Below are 18,663 nucleotides of genomic sequence, written 5' to 3' on the forward strand. Positions count from 1 at the left end.
AATGGAGCAGAGGATGAAAATGGGGACTAGGGGATGGGGCCCAAAAGGAGTGGTGGGGGTACCAGAGAGGATGGGGCCAGGACAGGGCAGCATTGGGGACACTGCCGGGAGAAGGTCTGTGTGGGTGACACGGGCTCTGGCTGGGGGCTGGGAGAGTCTCTGTTTTCTCCTGGTAGAACTGCAGAGGGGTTGACTCTATAACTGACAAGTAAATTACTCGTTTTGGGCCTTTTCCTGTCCGTGCAGGGCTGGTGTGACTCAAACACACATACTCAGGCTGATGAAGGAAAGATGTTTGGAGGAGGCCCCCATTTCCTGAGCCAGAACATCATCCTCAACTCCCCAATGTTAGGAGCCAAGAGGAGGGCAGAGCAAGGCCTGTGCTGCCCTGGAGGACCAGCCCTGGGGGCTGATTCTGGGGCTCCAGGGCCCCACTCCCTGTAGGCTGTCAGAGTCAGGCCTGCTCACACCTCCAGGCTGCTGACAGCCCCTCTGTGCCGTGACCCTGCAGACACTGCTCTGGAGATAGTGTGAAAAAAATAAAAGCAAACAGCAAAATTAAATGGAATCTGAAAACAATAGGAATAATTTTATTCCATCAGATTTATTTTGAAGGACACTTCAGGGGCTGAGAGACACATCAGAGCCTTGGGTACTGTCATTGCCTGGGGGAGAACAAAAACAGAAACTGGTCAGAGAGGAGATCACAGGAGGGACTGATGGGGGTGACTCTCCCATTAAATACATCTACACTGTCCCCAGGGGCTCAGGGATCCAATCCCTGATCCACACTGACCTGCAGCCTGAGTGTAGATTCCTTCTTTTCCACCTGTGGGAAGAGACATCATGTGAGACCAGGGAGGAGTCAGGTCAGAAGCCTAAAGGAATCTTCTAATCCTGCACCGCAAGGAAGTTTCCAGAACTGTGAGTAAAGACCGAGGTCAGGACTGGGAAAAACGGAGAAAGGAGGTGAGGGGGGTCTGGACCAAATGCCCTCTGGACAACACACGTGTGTGGATGGTACATCCCATTAACCAGGCAGGGCAAGTTCTCCCTGGGACTTGAAAGCCCTCAGTGGACAAGATTCCCCCACTCCCTTCCCTACCTGAGCGCTTCTTCCTCCACATCACAGCTGCAGCCACCGCAGCTCCAGTGAGCACAGCTCCAAGGAGAACCAGGCCAGCAATGATGCCCACGGTGGGGATGGAGGACTGAGGAGGGGGCACTGGAAGGGAAGGGAGAGTGAGACCCTGAGCCCCTGGTCTCATCCTGAGCCACTAGAGGTTTCCCAGAAGGGGTCCTGTTTCCTCCAAGCAGAAGCTCAGTGCCCATGTTCCCTCCTTACCCCATCTCAGGACTCTGGGCTCCAGCAGCCCCTCATGCTGTACGTGGCACGTGTATCTCTGCTCCTCTCCAGAAGGCACCACCACAGCCGCCCACTTCTGGAAGGTTCCATCTCCCCCCAGGCCTGGTCTCCACCAGCTCCATCTCCTGGGTCAGGTCCTCCCCTTCTCACTGCCAGGTCAGGGTGATGTCCCCAGGATAGAAGTCCAGGGCCCAGCACCTCAGGGTGACGTCATGCTCAGAGGTGGGGTGGTGGGTCACATGTGTCTTTGGGGGAATCTGAGGGGGTAAATCAGAAAATTCACATTTTGGGTTTCCTCCATGGACAATGAGGTATCCTCATGTGACCATCCTCGGAATGGACAGGACAACTAGTTTGGAAGGAAGAAACATAAAATGTAAAAAGCAGGGTAATGGCAGGGATCTATGAGATTCTTTATTTCTTAGAAAGTTCTAGAACCAGGATAAAAGCCCAGGCTAGGATGATGCAGGTCTCTAAGGAGTGGAACACAGACTTTATTTCCCACGAGGGGGTGGGGGGAGGTGAATGACACAGAAAAGCAGGAATCACATAACTGGAAATGTTCTCAGACCAGAAACAAGACTGAGAGAGAAACTCGTGGTTCTCAAACAGGCCCCTGGTCAAAAGGACCCGGTGACGTGTGATGTCAGGGACTGTCTGTCTTTCTCAGGAGAGACGGGATCCCTTCACTGTCCTTCAGGAGAAGCCGGAGTCTCTGGGAGTCTCTCTAGTGCAGAACATGAACCCCAGGGGAGTCCCCCTCTCGGGACTAGAGAGAGGACTCATTTCCCGCAGTGACTCCAGGCAGGGGGGGACCGGGAGGCCTCCAGGCCCCTCTTACCCGTGCGCTGCAGAGTCTCCTTCCCGTACTCCAGGAATCTGCGCAGCCACCACAAGTACCAGTCCTCCAAATTGTTCCTGAATTTCTCTGCCTCACCCTGGGCCTCCCACTCGCGCCGGGTGATCTGAGCGGCCGTGTCCACCGCGGTCCAGGAGCGCAGGTCCCCGTTCAGGGCCAGGAAATCGGCGCCTTTGTAATAGAGCTGATTGTACCCGCGGAGGAGTCGCCCATCGGGCCCCACTTCTCAGCCAAACATCCCCTGGAGGGTGTGAGAGCCTGTCCCAGGCCCGTGTCACCCCGTGATCACCCCGTGGTCACCCCGACCTCCCGCCCCCCGCCGGGAATAAACTAAACAGAATGAAACGGGGTGAAAGTCCCGCGGGCTGTTCCCGGGCAGGTTGCAGAGAAGCCTGGAGGGGGAGACCCTGAGCGACCCCCCGTCCGTGGGGATGGGGGTGCTGACCCGGCCCGGACCCGCGCCAGCTCACCGGTCTCGCTCTGGTTGTAGAGGCCGCGCAGGGAGTCCAGCTGCGCTCGGGACTACAGTGTGCGCTCCCTTAGGATCCGCGTCTCCGTGTCCCACTGCGCCTTCCCCAGCTGCCCCGCCCAGGGCGCCCGCGGCTCCGCGCTCTGACCCAGGGAGTCGCTGTCGAACCGCCCGAACAGCGTGTCGTCCACGTAGCCCACGGCGATGAAGCGGGGCTCCCCGAGGCCAGGCCGGGCCATCACGGTGTAGAAAAACCTCACGGAGTGGGGGCCTGGGGGCGGGAGGGGAGACCCGGCCTATTCTTCTCCCCTTTCCGGGGCTCGAGTCCCAGGGGGCGCCCACGAGACAGAATGTGGGTGAAAGACGAGTGAGACCGAAAAGCGGCTGCGGGACGAAAATGGCCGGACTCGGGGGGCCAGAGGAGGCTGGGGTCTCGGGGGACGGAAAGGGGCCAGGACGGGGCGGGGCCGAGGTGGGGGGACAACTAGGGCGGCGGCGAGGTCGCGCCTTTCCCACGCCCGCCCGCGCCCTCGCTCCCGCCTCTGGGAGCGCCCTGTCCCCTCCCGACCCGCACTCACCCGCCCGGGTCTCCCTCGGGGCCGCGGCCACCGCGAGCAGGAGCAGGAGGGCTGCGCCCCCCATCCCCCAGGACGCGCCTCCACCCGGGCTGGGGAGACGGAGTCCCGGCGGGCGGGTGAGGGCTTTGTACCTGGAGCCGCGGGGCTGCTGATTGGCTGCTCTGGAGACCTCCAGGCAATGGGGAGTGAGCCCTGGGGTGACTCACCAGTATCCAGGCAGGAGGACCCGCCCAGGTTGTGAGAAGTGAAACTGGGGAGTCGGGGAGTCCCCAACAGTCACCTTCCAGCCCCAGACAGCGCCCTGGGGACTGAGACCTTGAGAGCCACACCCCGAGACCCTCCTCTCCTGCACCAAGACCTTTGTCACACTATTGCCTCCCTGAATCCAGGCCCAGGAATTGGGTCAGCGATTCTCAAACATTTTTCTTTCAGCATGTCTCTACAGTCTCATAAATCACTACGGATCCCATGTATAATTTTTTTACGTGGGTTATAGCTTTAAATATTTACTTTACTAGAATAAAACCTTTCAAAAGATGTTATTATGCTGGGAGCCATGCTACTCCTGTCGTCTTGTTATAGGGCAGCCCGGATACAAAACGGGTGCCTGACTGTGGGTCCTTACCCGCGCGATTAAAAGGACTTATCAATACTCTACTGCAGGTGAAAGGTCCATGCAGGAGGCCAGAATGCAGGAGCCAACCAGGAAGCCCACCTGGGGGGCAGGAATGGGGATACCTGCCTGGAGGATTCAGGCAATGAGCCTCCCCCCTCCCCCTATGAGTCTCCTCTCAGACAAAGAACCTCTACCTGCCCTACAAACTTTTCCTGCCATAGGAGCCCAACTACCCACCTGACCTCTCCTCACCCTGCTTCCCCCTAACAACTTGCGCGACTCCACTGACCCCCGCCTTGGGTCTGTGAGGTCCGCCCGGGGCGCAATAAACCTTCCCTCCCTTTGAGAAATTTAGCCTGGCTCTCCTTTTCTTTATGGTGCCGAACCTTTCAAAGGGGAAGGGGAATGAGGAGACGCAGACACTTGATCAGGGTGCAGACATCATCCTGCTGAGGGTCTCAGCAGTCCTTTATTTATACATTTCAAGCAAACCGGGAGTTCATAAGCATATGCATTAAGGCAGGGAGATAACAATCATCACATCATTCTCAAAAACAGTCAAGTGTCTATTTGCCCAACTGCAGAGATCATGACATTTATTTGTTGTGCCCAAGATCAGCAGACTCGGCGAGCATAGCCTCCAAGAATCCAAGGACAGCTGATGCAAACGCAAAAGGGAGTTTATTACGGGCTCGAGACCGGGCCCTCGACACGCACCGATGCAACGGCAGAGGTCGAGAGCCCCGAATAGAGGAAGCAGGGGTATCTTATTGGGTCGCGAGTGACGCGAACTTTGCAAGAAGCTGGCAATTACTCATTGGCTACTACAAAGGCATTTTGGCGCGTGCGGTTAGTTTCAAACTGATTGGACAGTTAGAGATGCTGTCCCATTTATGGATAGGACTGCCCTTATTGGTGGCTGGGGTGGTCTGCTTTTTCGTCACCAAGTGGAGTGAGGGTTGTGACTGCTGAAACTATCTCCGGAATGCGGCTGGACAAGGACTAACATAGCAAGGTGGAGGATATACAAAATGGCGAAACCTCGGCTAAGCTTGGTTCCACATTCCCCCATTTTTTTTTTTTTTTTTTCTGAAAAACGGCTAGTCAGCTAAGAAAACAACAGCTACCAAGCCTTTTATCCGTTAGTCAGTCTCAGAATTATGGTTAAGTTCAGCCACATAATGTGTTCACAGGTTTATAGGTACAGGAAAATTTAAAATTGCCATCCTTATACAAAACAGACTTTTTCTGGGTCATCTCAGACCATGACCTCTGAAAATCAGACTCTAAACCATCTATCTAGTCAGCAAGAGGTATTATCTTCAGTAACAAATGAGAATTACTCTGCTCAAACAAGGGATTTCTCTCCAGTTAGCCAGTCACAGAGTTATTCATTTGGTCACTAAACATCAGCTATTGAATAAAACAGGTTGCTGCCCACCAGTCTTAATACTAACCCCTTTTTATTTTCTCCTTGCATAAATGAGTCTGCTGCTCCAATTAAAACACTCTCTGTTATCACTTGAAGGAAACCAAGGCCAACGTTAACACATTCCTTTAGTTGTTATCTCTGAAGCCTTCCTAAACTCTTCAGAGGTCCCCTCCTGCACTGTCCCTAAAACTGCCTAATTACCCTAACTTGCCCTATGTCTTATTCCTCCCCTTCTGCGAATGGAGCCCCTAACTGCAGTTAGGAAAAGGGGCGTCGCTCTGATCAGTAACTGCTTCCTGCTGAAAGTGGGCGATGAGGGGAAACAGTCAGGGCTCCACTGCAGGGCGATGATCTAAGGGACCTCGAAAGGACAGTGGAGGCTTCATAGTTCGATGGTCTCCAGGCGAGAAATGACCTCGATGAAGGCATTGAGGATGTAAGGCCCAAGCAAGAGAAAAACAAAAACAAAAGATTTCAGTTCAAGAGTAAGTAGGTCACAAATTTTTTTTTTTTTTTTTAACTTTAGCCATTAACAGGTCTAGGGCTTTAGGGTTTTATACATACTTAATGTTACTGCAGTTATCAAAATGAGGCCCTCTAAATGTTAGTGCATAAAATGTTAAGTTTAAACAGAATAAGGTAATTTTCCAAGATGAAGACTCAGGACATCAAAACTTTGATTATTATTGTACCTATTTTTACAGAAAAATGGAAATTTTACATGATAATTTTTTTTTAAATGTGAACAGACAAGTTGCAAAATCACAGACTCACCGGTACCAATCAAAATCTGCAATGAACAGTTCCTTTGAATTGATGCTCAACATCAATGCACAATGAGACCTGGCCAACCATGATCATGCAAACAAAAATTTTTCACAATTATATTTTTATGTTTTATAAAACGGTCTTAAAGAAATACTTTCATAAACATTTCTGGTGCAACTTTGTCAATGACAAAGAAACACAATGTTATTTTTTTATTTTATTTAACCACTGAGAATGTACAAACAAGTAGCCTCGTAGTGAGCAAGGTAGCAGTGCTGTAAAGTGTCTTGGCTCAGTCTGGCCATCTTTACTAGTGAGGGGGGCAATCGACCAGTAGGTCAATCCAAAGAATTGGAGTAAGGCAGAGCAAGTGGCCCCTTATTTACCAAAAAGATGATTTTTTTTGTCTGCCACTTCTAGGGTCACCCGAGGCTTATTCGTATAAACAGTAAACAGGGGAGCTTGTCTCACCTCTGGGCTTCTTCAGAGGTCTTCTCCTGCACTGGATTCTTCATCAGAGGCAGCTGACCGTCAAGCCTGTCCTCCCATCCTGGCCCGTGGTTTGGGCTGGCCCCCTCCCTCTCTGGAGAGTGGGACAGTCCCCCTTTTTAGAGCCTTGTATGATGGCACTGAAGGCATGGCCCTGGGGACAGTTTTTTGCAGCTGAGGTATCCTGGTTGCTGGCAGTGGATGCAAGCTGGCAGCCCATTGAGAGGTTGAGGTCCCGAATGCCCTAGGGCGCATGGGGCCTTGGGTGAGTCTGAGGTGGCAGAATACTGTGATGGCAACTGCCATCTACTGGGCCCTTTTCTTGCCTCTTTTTTTTTTTTTTTTTACTAAGTCCCCTCCATATTACTGTAGGCCTTGAAGGCTATGTCTAATAAAAGTGTTAAAAGGATTTTAGGCCCTTGATTTAGTTTCCGGAGCCTGCACCTGATGTCAGAACAAGGATGGCTAAAAGATATATATTTTAATTACACATTTTTATATGTTTTATACAATTTTTATAAAATAGAGACTAGAGACCACTTGGATATTAAGTGACACCAAAACAGTGAATAATATTTTTCCAATTTTGAATAATTAAACATTATATTTTTTTTTTATATAGTGTCTACATATAATACTGGAGAGAAAAATACAGGAAACACAAAAGTTATTATGCTGTCTCTTTTGTGAAGAAGGTAACTAGTTTTTTACCATTTCTGTCATTAACTATAAAACAGGTGTTTGATATAAATTATTTTACTTTACCTTGTTTACCTGTCCTGTGTCTAGAATGTTACTATTTTTTACATACACACTTTTGTATATAACACCTTTTTGCCAGGGGCACATGGGATAAAATAGTTGGTTTTTTTTTTAACCAAGCAATGAATAGGCAATTGCCAAAATCCAGCAATGCATTACCAAAAAGGCAAGGGATTTTATAAAATACAAAACTGAAATTTTTAGATTTACTTAAGAAGCTAAAATTTTTATACTAATTTTTAACCAGAGTTTAGACTATTAAAAACAATTATAACATTATACAGTTTATAGAGTCAAGGCCAAAATACAGAGATATAGGACTCCTGGGAAAAGAAGTTAAAACACGCACAACAGTATAAGGTACTACCTTTACTTTACTTGTATTTAGAATTATTACATTTTAGTTTCTAATCTCTGCATGTAAGACACCATAATAGCTGTTTATTATTTCTTTAGAATGCACAACTTAGATACATTTTTAATTAAAAAAAATTTTTTTTTTAGTTGAGATGACATTAAACTTTAGTCTTTTTACAATAAGGAACAAAATGTAAACCTGAAAGTTTAGTAAATGGTTAGCAAATTTTTATTATTAAACTTAGTAAAACCTTAGTTTAGTTTTAGTTTTTCCTTAGAACTGGAATTTTAAGTCAACTTCAGAGTTGCCACTGTAACAATTTTATATACCAAGTCTTTTTCCTTAGGCAAGCACTAGATATGTTACAGGGCAGGGAGAGGGGCAGCCCAGACCCCCAAACCTGCCTGTTCTAAATAGGTTCTGCCATCAGCTACATCAACACAAAACATACAAGACTTTAATGGGAAGGAACTTTAATACAATTAGGAGACAATACAGGAAAGGCAAATAATTTAGTTTCTAAATTAAGCACCCAAAGTGGGTAAAACTCTGTACCCTCGTGGGTAAAACTCCGTCCAAATGGGATTCGCCCAAGCCAGGCCCCAAAGCCTGCCACAAGTTTAAGGCCTCTTCCAGTGAGGACCCACAGGAAAGGGTTAGAAACAACCAGACAAGCTCGGAAGGAAAAGAGCAAAATTAAAATCAAGATAAAAGTTGCCATTGTCTCCTCCCCACGGGTCTCACCCACATCTGTGTTACCTAGTCCACAACCAAAAGGCAAGCGCAGTTTTTTCATGTGTCTCTAGGCTCCATGGGCCTCCTCCAGGTCTCCTTCTGGATTTTTTTTTTTTTTTAATTCTGCTTTCTTCCTCCCTTTCTTGGGCAGGGAACCTGGAATTTCCCCCTTTCCTGGGGACCACCCTGTTACAGATAGATTGACAAAAGCAAGAAAGAAAAGGAAAAAAAAAAAAATAGACACCTAATACTATATACATTTTTTTCAGTAACTTGTCCATATGGCTTTAGATGTTACCTTGAATTTTGCAAAGAAGTCTAGTCCTTTACTGGGAGAATATATTGTTTTTTTCCAAGGGGAAAAGACAAGTAGATCAGTCTTCCTGGAACAAGATCTTATCAAGAGAAGTTTAGATAAAAGCCTAGAAGTAAGTTTGTTTGTTAGCATAGGCCAGGTTAATTATTATTTTTTTCGTACAGCACAAGTAAACATATTTAAACAAAGCAAAGCACCAATTTTTTTTTTTAACACTTAAACCTTAAGGCATGTATGCTTTAAACCATTAAATTTTGAATTAGCTTTTGTTTACTACAATTTTAGATCGCAATTTTAAAATTTAGGATTTTTTTTTTTTTTATAGGCGCCATTTACAATTAATTCTCCGGAGGCAAAAATTAAGAACAAAGAGATTTCTTAATTTTTATTTGAATTTTTTTTTTTTTTTTTGCCACATGCACTAATTTTAAGAAACAGTTATTTTTACCAATATTTGCAAAAACACTGAGAAACTACAATTTAGTAAACTTCAGTTTTTTTGTTTTTTTTTTTTAAGGTGGACAAAGGGACAGACTAATTTTTCCACAGCTGGAAGGCAGCAGAGATATACCAGTGATCTCAACACTGGAGAAAATGTCCAGGCAGCTGCTTGTTGAGATCAGAGGCAGCGTTTCTTACCAGCCAGCTGTGGTGACTTTTTAGTCCCCAGTATTTTACTTTTTGCCTTGACTGTGTCCAAAGACAGTGGAGTAGGCATTGCCTGACCCATGGTTACGAACACACAAACGCAACAAAGACAACAAACACCAGGAATAAAACAAAATTAGTTTTTTGTTTTTTTTTTTTGAACTTTCCCCAAAAGGGGGACCTGCCCCAGTGCTGCCCCACAAGGGGTACGGATAACCAATTAGAGGTCCCTGGGTAGAGACAAACACCAAAGTTTTAAGAATAACAAACACACTAAACGAACCAAAAAACAAATTTTTCAAACGGGCCCCATACAAATGCTACCCCAGTGCTGCCCCACAGGGGATAGCCATTCAGGTGGTCCGGGGACGTCTCCCCTGGTCCACGCCAAGACACCTACCAGCGCATCCACTTAAGTGTCTGGCTACCAAAATTACAGGTTTGCAAACAATTCCACAGGTACTGAGTACAAAAAATACAAATACAGGTACTCAGTACTTCTACAGGTTTGCAAACAATTCTACAGGTACTGAGTACAAAAAATACAAATACAGGTACTCAGTACTTTTACAGGTTTGCAAACAATTTTACAGGTACTAAGCACAAAAAATACAAATACAGGTACTCAATACTACAGGTCTGCAGACTCAAACTTCACCACTCACCTGCGCGCTTTAATGGCTCCCTTCAGCCGTTTGGTGGTTGGGGTCTGTGCTAGCCGATCCCGGACGAGCCCCCAAATGTTGTGCCCAAGATCAGCAGACTCGGCGAGCATAGCCTCCAAGAATCCAAGGACAGCTGATGCAAACGCAAAAGGGAGTTTATTACGGGCTCGAGACCGGGCCCTCGACACGCACCGATGCAACGGCAGAGGTCGAGAGCCCCGAATAGAGGAAGCAGGGGTATCTTATTGGGTCGCGAGTGACGCGAACTTTGCAAGAAGCTGGCAATTACTCATTGGCTACTACAAAGGCATTTTGGCGCGTGCGGTTAGTTTCAAACTGATTGGACAGTTAGAGATGCTGTCCCATTTATGGATAGGACTGCCCTTATTGGTGGCTGGGGTGGTCTGCTTTTTCGTCACCAAGTGGAGTGAGGGTTGTGACTGCTGAAACTATCTCCGGAATGCGGCTGGACAAGGACTAACATAGCAAGGTGGAGGATATACAAAATGGCGAAACCTCGGCTAAGCTTGGTTCCACATTATTGTTTTTTGATTTGCTCAACAGAAGTGTTCTTAGAGTAGTCATTTACCTTAAACAACCAAACAATCATTTTATTACTAGCAAAAAGCTTACTCTACTACTGTAACTAGCATTTCTATGTTTGCCATAGTGAAGGATTAACAAGGGCTGGGGAAACAAAGGGCAGGAAGTTACCTGGGGGAAGGGAGACAAAGGGATTTTTTCTAACTAACCTACAAAGTTTAGACTAACATATAGCCAAATGATTAAAGCAAAAAACAGAAGGCTTTTATTTAGAAATTATTATCCATATTGTTTTAGCTGGACCAGTCATAAAATTGCTGTTGACTAATTCTTGAATGCATACTCTAACAGCTACCATACCAATTGTCACCTCCAGGGGAATCAGCCCTAAACAAACAGGAAGAATTTAGCAGGAGTCAGCTATGGAGCCTCCTGGCTCATCAGGAATTTTCTTACACTTGGAGCATGGATCACGTCTGCCAACCAATCGCTATCTTTAAAGTAATAGAATTTCCTTCTCCAATTAGCCCTTGCCTTAAAAGACCACATCTCCATATTAAAGACTTGGCCAAGGGATGTTTATAGTCTTTTGTTCCCAGAAGTTTTTTCACTTGTTAATGTAAGGCCAAATGTTGACTGCCTTTTGGCAGAGAAAGACTAATTTTGTAATAATTGTATTATGCAGTGCCATTTGCCATCAAATTGGTTATTCAGTAATTGATCAGTATTTGCAGTTTTACTTTTAAATGCATATTTTTAGCAATGGTAGAAACTAGCCATAAACAAATGAGGAGAATCTTGGAGTCAGCTAATGAGATTCCTGATTTTTCAGAAATCTGCCCCATGCCCGGACTTTTGTCAGACGACATGAGTGACATGAGTAGCGCGGCTCCCATTAGTAGACCCCTTTCTTTTGAGACTCATTTCTCTCCTGTGAAGAAGCAACTCATCCGCCTTTGCTTCCAGAGTCACCGTGAACAGTGAAATTGCTCTTTGAATACTGTAAGGTGATGCTAAATTCAAGCTGTTTTTATAATAGTCATTAATAATAAGGAAATCCCCAGTTCCATTGGATGTCCTCTTTTCATGGTCCTCTTTTCATCTGTGACCCTGACCCTCAGTCTCTTTGTGGCAGGAAGTGGTCCTGGCCCAGGACACACTCACCTGGAGCGCCTGCTGTCCAAGGATGGGTTACACGTCACTGAGACAGTCTCTCTGCCAGGGCCCGTGCTCATCCCCAGAGACAGGACACCAGCCCTAGTGCTGGGTGTGAGGGCCCCTCCCTGCCAGGGACCCACTGCTGTAGTGACACTGTCATGTGAGGACACTGCAGCTGGGGTGGCTGGAGAGTCATTGAGAATAAAGGGCCGACTCTCCCTCTGCAGGAGGAGGGCATCTGGGCTGTGAGGGTCACCGGGGACAGGTCTGGGCTCTCACACCCCAGAAACCACACTGATCCTCTATGAAAATCCCCAATGACAGAGGTGACCTTGGATTCAAAAAGGACAGGTGACCATCACTAGAGCAGGAAGAACAGGCCATCATTTTTGCTTTTCAGGATCTTTCACAGGGAAAACAGTCCCATTCCTTGGCCTCTGTGGACCAGGACACAGCTGACCCTGTGATGCCGGCAAGGACACGGCTTTCCCACGGCCTCTCATGAGAACCTGCTCAGAGTTAATTAACTACCAGCTCAGGGCTCCTATCACGTTCGCCCCATGTTGGTATCAGTGTAGGGACATCCTACAGTGTCATCCTTCCTGCATCACATCTGTGTGGTTCATGAGGATGAGGACAAACACAGAGACTGTTTCAGATTTGAACTAACCACTTCAAGGGCTTCTTTCAAACTTGACTGTTTTCTGGTGACTCAGAGAATGCAGGGGCATCCGCAGTCTGTAGTTGCTCTCTCCAAACTACAATGAAGCCAGAGGGACCGTCCTCCTTTGTCATGCTGACTGTGCATGCTCAGTGTTTCCTGAGGGGGTTCTGTGCTTTCCAGACCCCAGTCTAGTCTCATGTCAGTTTGAGAACCCAAGTAGGGAAGATCCTGGTGCCTGGATGCACATTAGTCTCTCACAATCAAATCATGGGCTGTGGCCTTCTCCCCCAAATCCTCTGTCAGGTGGGACTGTTGATGGCCGGGTGGAGAGGTTCAGCAAGTGTGGGAATGTAAACTGGTGCAGCCACTACGGAGGCTGTGGGGAGTTTCCTCCAAACACTAAAAATGGATCTGCCATATGATCCAGCAATTCCACTCTTAGGAATTTACCCTAATACCTAGGACACACTAATTTGATAGGAAATCTGGACCCCTATGTTTATTGCATCACTATTTAAAATGGCCAAGATATGGAAACAATCCAAATGGCCCAAGCAGATGAATGATCAAAAAGGTGTGGTATATATGCACAATGGACTACTGCTCAGCTATCAAAATTGATATACTCATGTCATTTGAGGCAAAAAGGATGACACTGGAAGGGATTGTGCTAGGCAAAATAAGTGGAAAGGACAAAAATAAACATAGGATGGCTTCACTTATATGAGACATACAGAGAAACTGAACAAAATGTCAAGAACAAGACAAAAGTTGCAAGCTGACTATACATCAGAGTCATACAGCAAAAGAGGGGAGGGAGGGGGTTCAAAACAGGGGGAGAAAGAGCACATAGCTATGGTGAGTGCTCCCAGGTGCTGTGGTAGTGGGGGAGCTACGGGGAATACATGAGGGGAGAAGCTGCACAAAAATGAACAATATATGAAAATAAATTTAAAAAATTGAAAGCAAAAAGTGAAAGTACAAAGCAATAGTTTGAGCAAGTCTTTGGCAGAAGGTAATTACAACAATTGAACAAAAGTATAAAAATAAATATTTAAAGTAACCAGAAAAATAAACCAAGGCAGCAAAAATATGGGAGGACATTTCATCTTGAAGAGCTCCTGTAATGAGTGGAAACTGCAATGCGCAGCCTTCTCACCCGAGGGTGCTCTCCACCCCCACAGACCCTGCAGTCCAGTGTCTCAGGGGCAGAGCAGAGCAGCCGGACATTCCAGGGGAAATGTAAACCTGAGAGAGCAGCAGGGTTGAAACCAAATCTGAATACAAACTGTGCCCAGGTGTGGGGCACTCAAGAAAACAGCTAGAAAAGCCACAAGGACCTAGAGGTATTTTTCCCCTTGAAAGAGACAGACTGATCCTGCTGAAATCTGTGAGTCTCCACCTTTCACCGATGACTTGTCCATTCCATGCAAAGCTCAGCCTGTCAAACACAAAAATCTTACTGGATTGAAATATTGAGGATGGGACGTTGTGTCTGGACAGACATGTGGAAATTTGGGGTAAAAGCCAGGAGCAAGGCAACCACTAAGAGGGGGATCGACAAAATTGGAGTAGAAACTACCCAAACCTTGGCTGACCTTTAAATCTCACAGATGCAGGTTAAATCCTTCAAGCCCAGGATGAAAACGCAGTATGTGGATGCTGGAGAAGAGAGCACAGCAACTGCACACACTGCAGGCTTCCCAAGGGTCCAGGCAATGGTCCTTGGAGGCGGGGAGGGAAATGAACCCCCAGGAAAGCAACATAGATTCCAGATGTGCTAAATCTTATATCTTTCATGTATCTGGAATTAAACCTGATTTCTCCACGGGGCTCATTGGAGTCAAGCCGAGGCTTGTCCATAGAGACAGTACGTTGGGGAGACTGACTCACCTCTAGGCTCCTTTAGAGGTCTTTTCCTCTGCACTGGGGTCTTCATAGGCAGAGGCATCCTATAGTCCGTTTATCCTCCAGTCTGGCCTATAGTTCGGGCTGCCCCTCTCTTAGTGGACAGTCCCTCTTCCAACACCCTGTGTGATGGCACAGAAGACATTGCCCTGGTGTGGGCTCTTTGGACACTTGCGGCTGAAACGTCCCAGTTGCTTCAGGCCCTTTGTGCAGCGGAGGTCCCAACGCCCTGGGCACACATAGGGTCTCGGGTATCTAAGGTGGGGGCACTGCCAATGCCTGCCAATATACAGGGTCTTTCTTCCTCTCCTCTTTTAGTCAGGCTGGTCTCCCTGTCACTGTTAACCTTGAAGGTCATACCCAAAATTGTGAGAAAGGGGTTTGAGGCTCTTGATCCAGGGCAGACTGGCTAGTGAAGGAGCTACTAGAAGAGATTCATTTTTTACTGTCCCTGGGTCCAGATTAGTATATATATTTTATGGTCTCTGCAAGTCTAGACTGAAATAATGCAGGATTTTTATCGGGCTCCTGTGTAATGTTCCTCAGTGTGTTTTAGTTGTTTTTTGTGTGCCCTGAAGGAAGCAGGTGATCACATAGGTGCTGCTTTAAGGCCTGTACTAGAGACTGCCCACCAGAATGGATGACGTTTCAAGAACTCACAAATTTTAGAATCACTCCTATTAATTTATTTTTATGCTGAAAAGGTGTAATCATATTTTTAATGACAAAAAATGTTTCTTGACTGGTTTTAATACACTCAAACTGACCCAATTTTTTTTTACAAGAAAAACTTTATCAGATGTCTTAGGAGTCCTTTCAAGACTTTCAAAGTAAAATCTTTACTATTTTAGAATATTTATTATAATGGAAGCTTGCATAGGATTAAGCAATGTACAGATTTTTTTAAAATACTTAATTACCCAGAGTGACAAAGATTTTTCAGAGCAGATCTTATTTTTCTGACAAGGCTTAGCAATGCTGACGGGATTATTGAAAGTTAGGGAAGACAGTCCAAGAGTACTGTAGTTCTTCTTGCAAATCAGAAATTTAAGTTTGGTATCATATAAGCACACTAGAAATATTAAAGTTTATTTAAATGCTATTATAGTGAGTTAGAAGACCACATAAAATTTTTTAAGATGCCTTTAACTTTAAATATTATCTTATGCAAAAAAAATTTTTCTTTTGCTTTTCTGTTTTATAGTACTTTATTCAAAGATAACCAGTTTTAATTTGATATTAAACTCTTTTTTAAAAACACGCATTTTGGGCCTCCCTGGTGGCGCAGCGGTTGAGCGCTGGACTGCGAAGCTGCCAGCAGCCTCTGCAGTGCTGGTTCAATCCCCGGCCACTGGTGAGGGTCCCACATGGCGTGCAGATCTCTCCTGTCGCGCCCGCTGCTCCCCTCAGCAGTATACTTCGTCTGTCTACCTGTTCTGCTCCCCGCTCTGGCTCTGGTGAATTTTCTCACCCTCCCGCGCTTCTGACTATACCCAGCACTTGTATAAATAAATAAATAAATCTTTAAAAAATAAAAAAAAGTAAAAACACGCATTTTACTTTACCTGTATTCAGATTTATAACACCCTAGTTTTTTTTTCCCCCTTAGGCTGTAAAATATTAAAGTAATTATTGTACTATCATCTCTTTGGACTGAATGCCTTACACTTAAACACGTTTTATTTTTTTCCTTTCAGTTACATGATATCAAATTTCAGCTTCCTTAAAATAAAGAGCAAAAAGTAAACATAAAATTTCAGTAATTTTAAATAAAATAATTTTAGATATTTAACAAACTTTTATAATTAAAATCAATAAAACTTTAAGTAATGATAATGGATTTGTCTTTTGCAATATATTTCATAAAGAGAAGTTTGGTATTAACATCAAAAAGCAAATCTATCTTTGTTGACATAGAGCAGGTTAATTGCTCTCTCTTTTTTTTTTTTCTGAATACCATGAACTTTTTTTTTTAAGTAATCACATTAAAACACAGAATCAAGTACTAATTTCCAACATCATAACTTTAAAGCATCATAACTTTAATTAAACTACTAAATTTTAAATTTGTTTTTATTCGTGAAGACATAAAGAACTTTTATTAACTTAACTATAAGCAGTTTTTACTGACTTGAGGACTTTACTTAGGTCTAGGATACAGGACGGCCTCCAAGATGATGAGTGAGGTCAGGAGTAGCAAAGCACTGGGCCCGTGGTTAAGATGAACAGTCAGAAAGTGGTGCAAGAAAGGACAACTTCCCTGCCTCAGAAAGGGACTGGAGAGTTTCTACTCTATACCACACAGCCTACCCTGAGACTTTTCTCCCTACAGTCACCCTAGTGTTGTTTTTCTTAATTTATTCATGCACACAAGAAATGGGGTGTAGGCCAGAGGTGTAGGGGTGAGAGGATTCACCCATGGCAGAGTGGGGAGAAGAAGAGGCAGATTGACCAAAGTACACTGCTGAGGAGAGCAGCAGGTGAGACAGGAGAGGTCTGATATGCCATGTGAGTAGCTCCCTGGCTGGGGATTGAACTCATGCTGCAGTGGCTGGTGATAACTTGATAGTTCTGATACTTTAACTCTTTTGCCACCAGGGAGGCCCCCACCCTAATGTTTTTTTAATTAATAATTTATTTATATATATTTTACATCATTGTTCATTTTTGTACAATATTTGCTTTCTTATGTGTAGTGCCTGCGGGGCCCCCTCCCGCGGAAGAACTCAAGTGATACCAATCTGGTCCTTGATGTTCAGCACAGTCAAGGCGCCGAGCACGCGGATGGGGACACGCTGCACCTGCTCCCCAAGAAGATTGCCGCTGATGACGTACCAGATTCTAAGAAGATTGACTGCCATAAGCACAATGTACCTGCCGTTCCTGCCATAGCAACAATCTCCTCCTGTGTTTCTGCATACCCTTTTGTTGACCTCTGTTATTATGAATGTTTTTTCTTTCCTGTATTGCTTTAATTTTCCTAGTCACAATACAATGGTGTAATGAGTCAAATGTTACGGTTTAATACATAAGCACAAAAATTCAGCAACCTAAGATCCAGTTAACAAACAAGTTAACAATTATATATGAAAAATAATATAGTAACTTCCTCCAATAGTCAAAACATTTCTCAGTATAAGTCATAAATAAAAAACACTCCTTGGCAACCACCTCAAGGTGGTCTTGAATAAAAAATCCAAGCTTGCAAGCTATAATTAAACCCAATCATTATAAATAAAATATTAACCTGAAAAAATAGTTAAGAAAGGTGGCCAGTTTCAAAACAATAATAGTACTTATAATTATAGGTTTAATATAGGTATAAATTAAAAAACAAGTTAAACAAGTATAGGTAGGAATTACATTTTAGCCAAGAACATGTGTAACCTGTGACCAATCATTAGTTAAAATATAACTTGTTGTGGGCCTCCCCGGTGGCGCAGCGGTTGAGCGCTGGGTTGCGAAGCTGCCCGCAGCCTCTGCGGCGCCGGTTCAATTCCCGGCTGCTCCCCGGCCACCGGAGGAGGGTCCCACATGGTGCGCAGACCTCTCCTGCCGCCCGCTGCTCCCCTCAGCAGTGTACTTCGGTCCTTCTGCCTGCTCTGCTCCCCGCTCTGGCTCTGGTGAATTCTCTCACCCTCCCGCGCTTCTGACTGTACCCAGTGCATGTATAAACGAAACAAACGAACAAATAAATAAATAAATAAATAAAAACATGAAAAAAAAAAAATATATAACTTGTTGTAATTCTAAGCATATCTTATGATTATATTGTGTTATGTCAATCATTCTTGTGATAAAAAATTGTATGATGTAATGCTTTTAAAAATGTATAAGAATGTACGTTGATTTTGAGCACATTATAGTCAGATGTTCACTCCTAAAGTGTGTCTGTCTGTCATTTTTGCACCGAATCCTTGACCACCCTGCTCAGTCTCTCAACCCTGGGTCAGCCTTGCTAATCTACCGCTGCGCTGGTCCGCGGCAAGTCCCCATAGAATTCCCACCACCAATTCACCCGTGCACCATAACCATAGTTCCTTGTGCTCTTCCCACCCTTGTTTTGACCCCACATCCCCCTCCTCCCCTGCAGAATGTCTCTGATTTATAGTTTACTGTTTTTTTTTTTATTGTTATTATTTTATTCTCTATCCCTTATTTGGTTCCACAATATTTTCCCTGTAAATTAAGCCATGTGATATTTTTCTTTTTCCTTCTGACTTATTTCACCGAGGGTAATCCCTTCTAGCTCCATCCATGTTGCTGTGAATGGCATGAGTTTATCATTTTGGATTGCAGACTAGTATTCTGTTGTGTATATATATAATG

General features: G+C 45.1%; 1 pseudogene; it reads right to left on the reverse strand.

The window, feature by feature from the left end:
• Positions 1 to 556: 556 nt before the first annotated feature.
• Positions 557 to 17,195, reverse strand: LOC119251231 (class I histocompatibility antigen, Gogo-OKO alpha chain-like; annotated as a pseudogene).
• Positions 17,196 to 18,663: the final 1,468 nt, after the last annotated feature.

This window comes from Talpa occidentalis, unplaced genomic scaffold (assembly GCF_014898055.3).
Source record: "Talpa occidentalis isolate TD23 unplaced genomic scaffold, MPIMG_talOcc4v2.1 talOcc4.2, whole genome shotgun sequence".
NCBI lineage: Eukaryota > Metazoa > Chordata > Mammalia > Eulipotyphla > Talpidae > Talpa > Talpa occidentalis.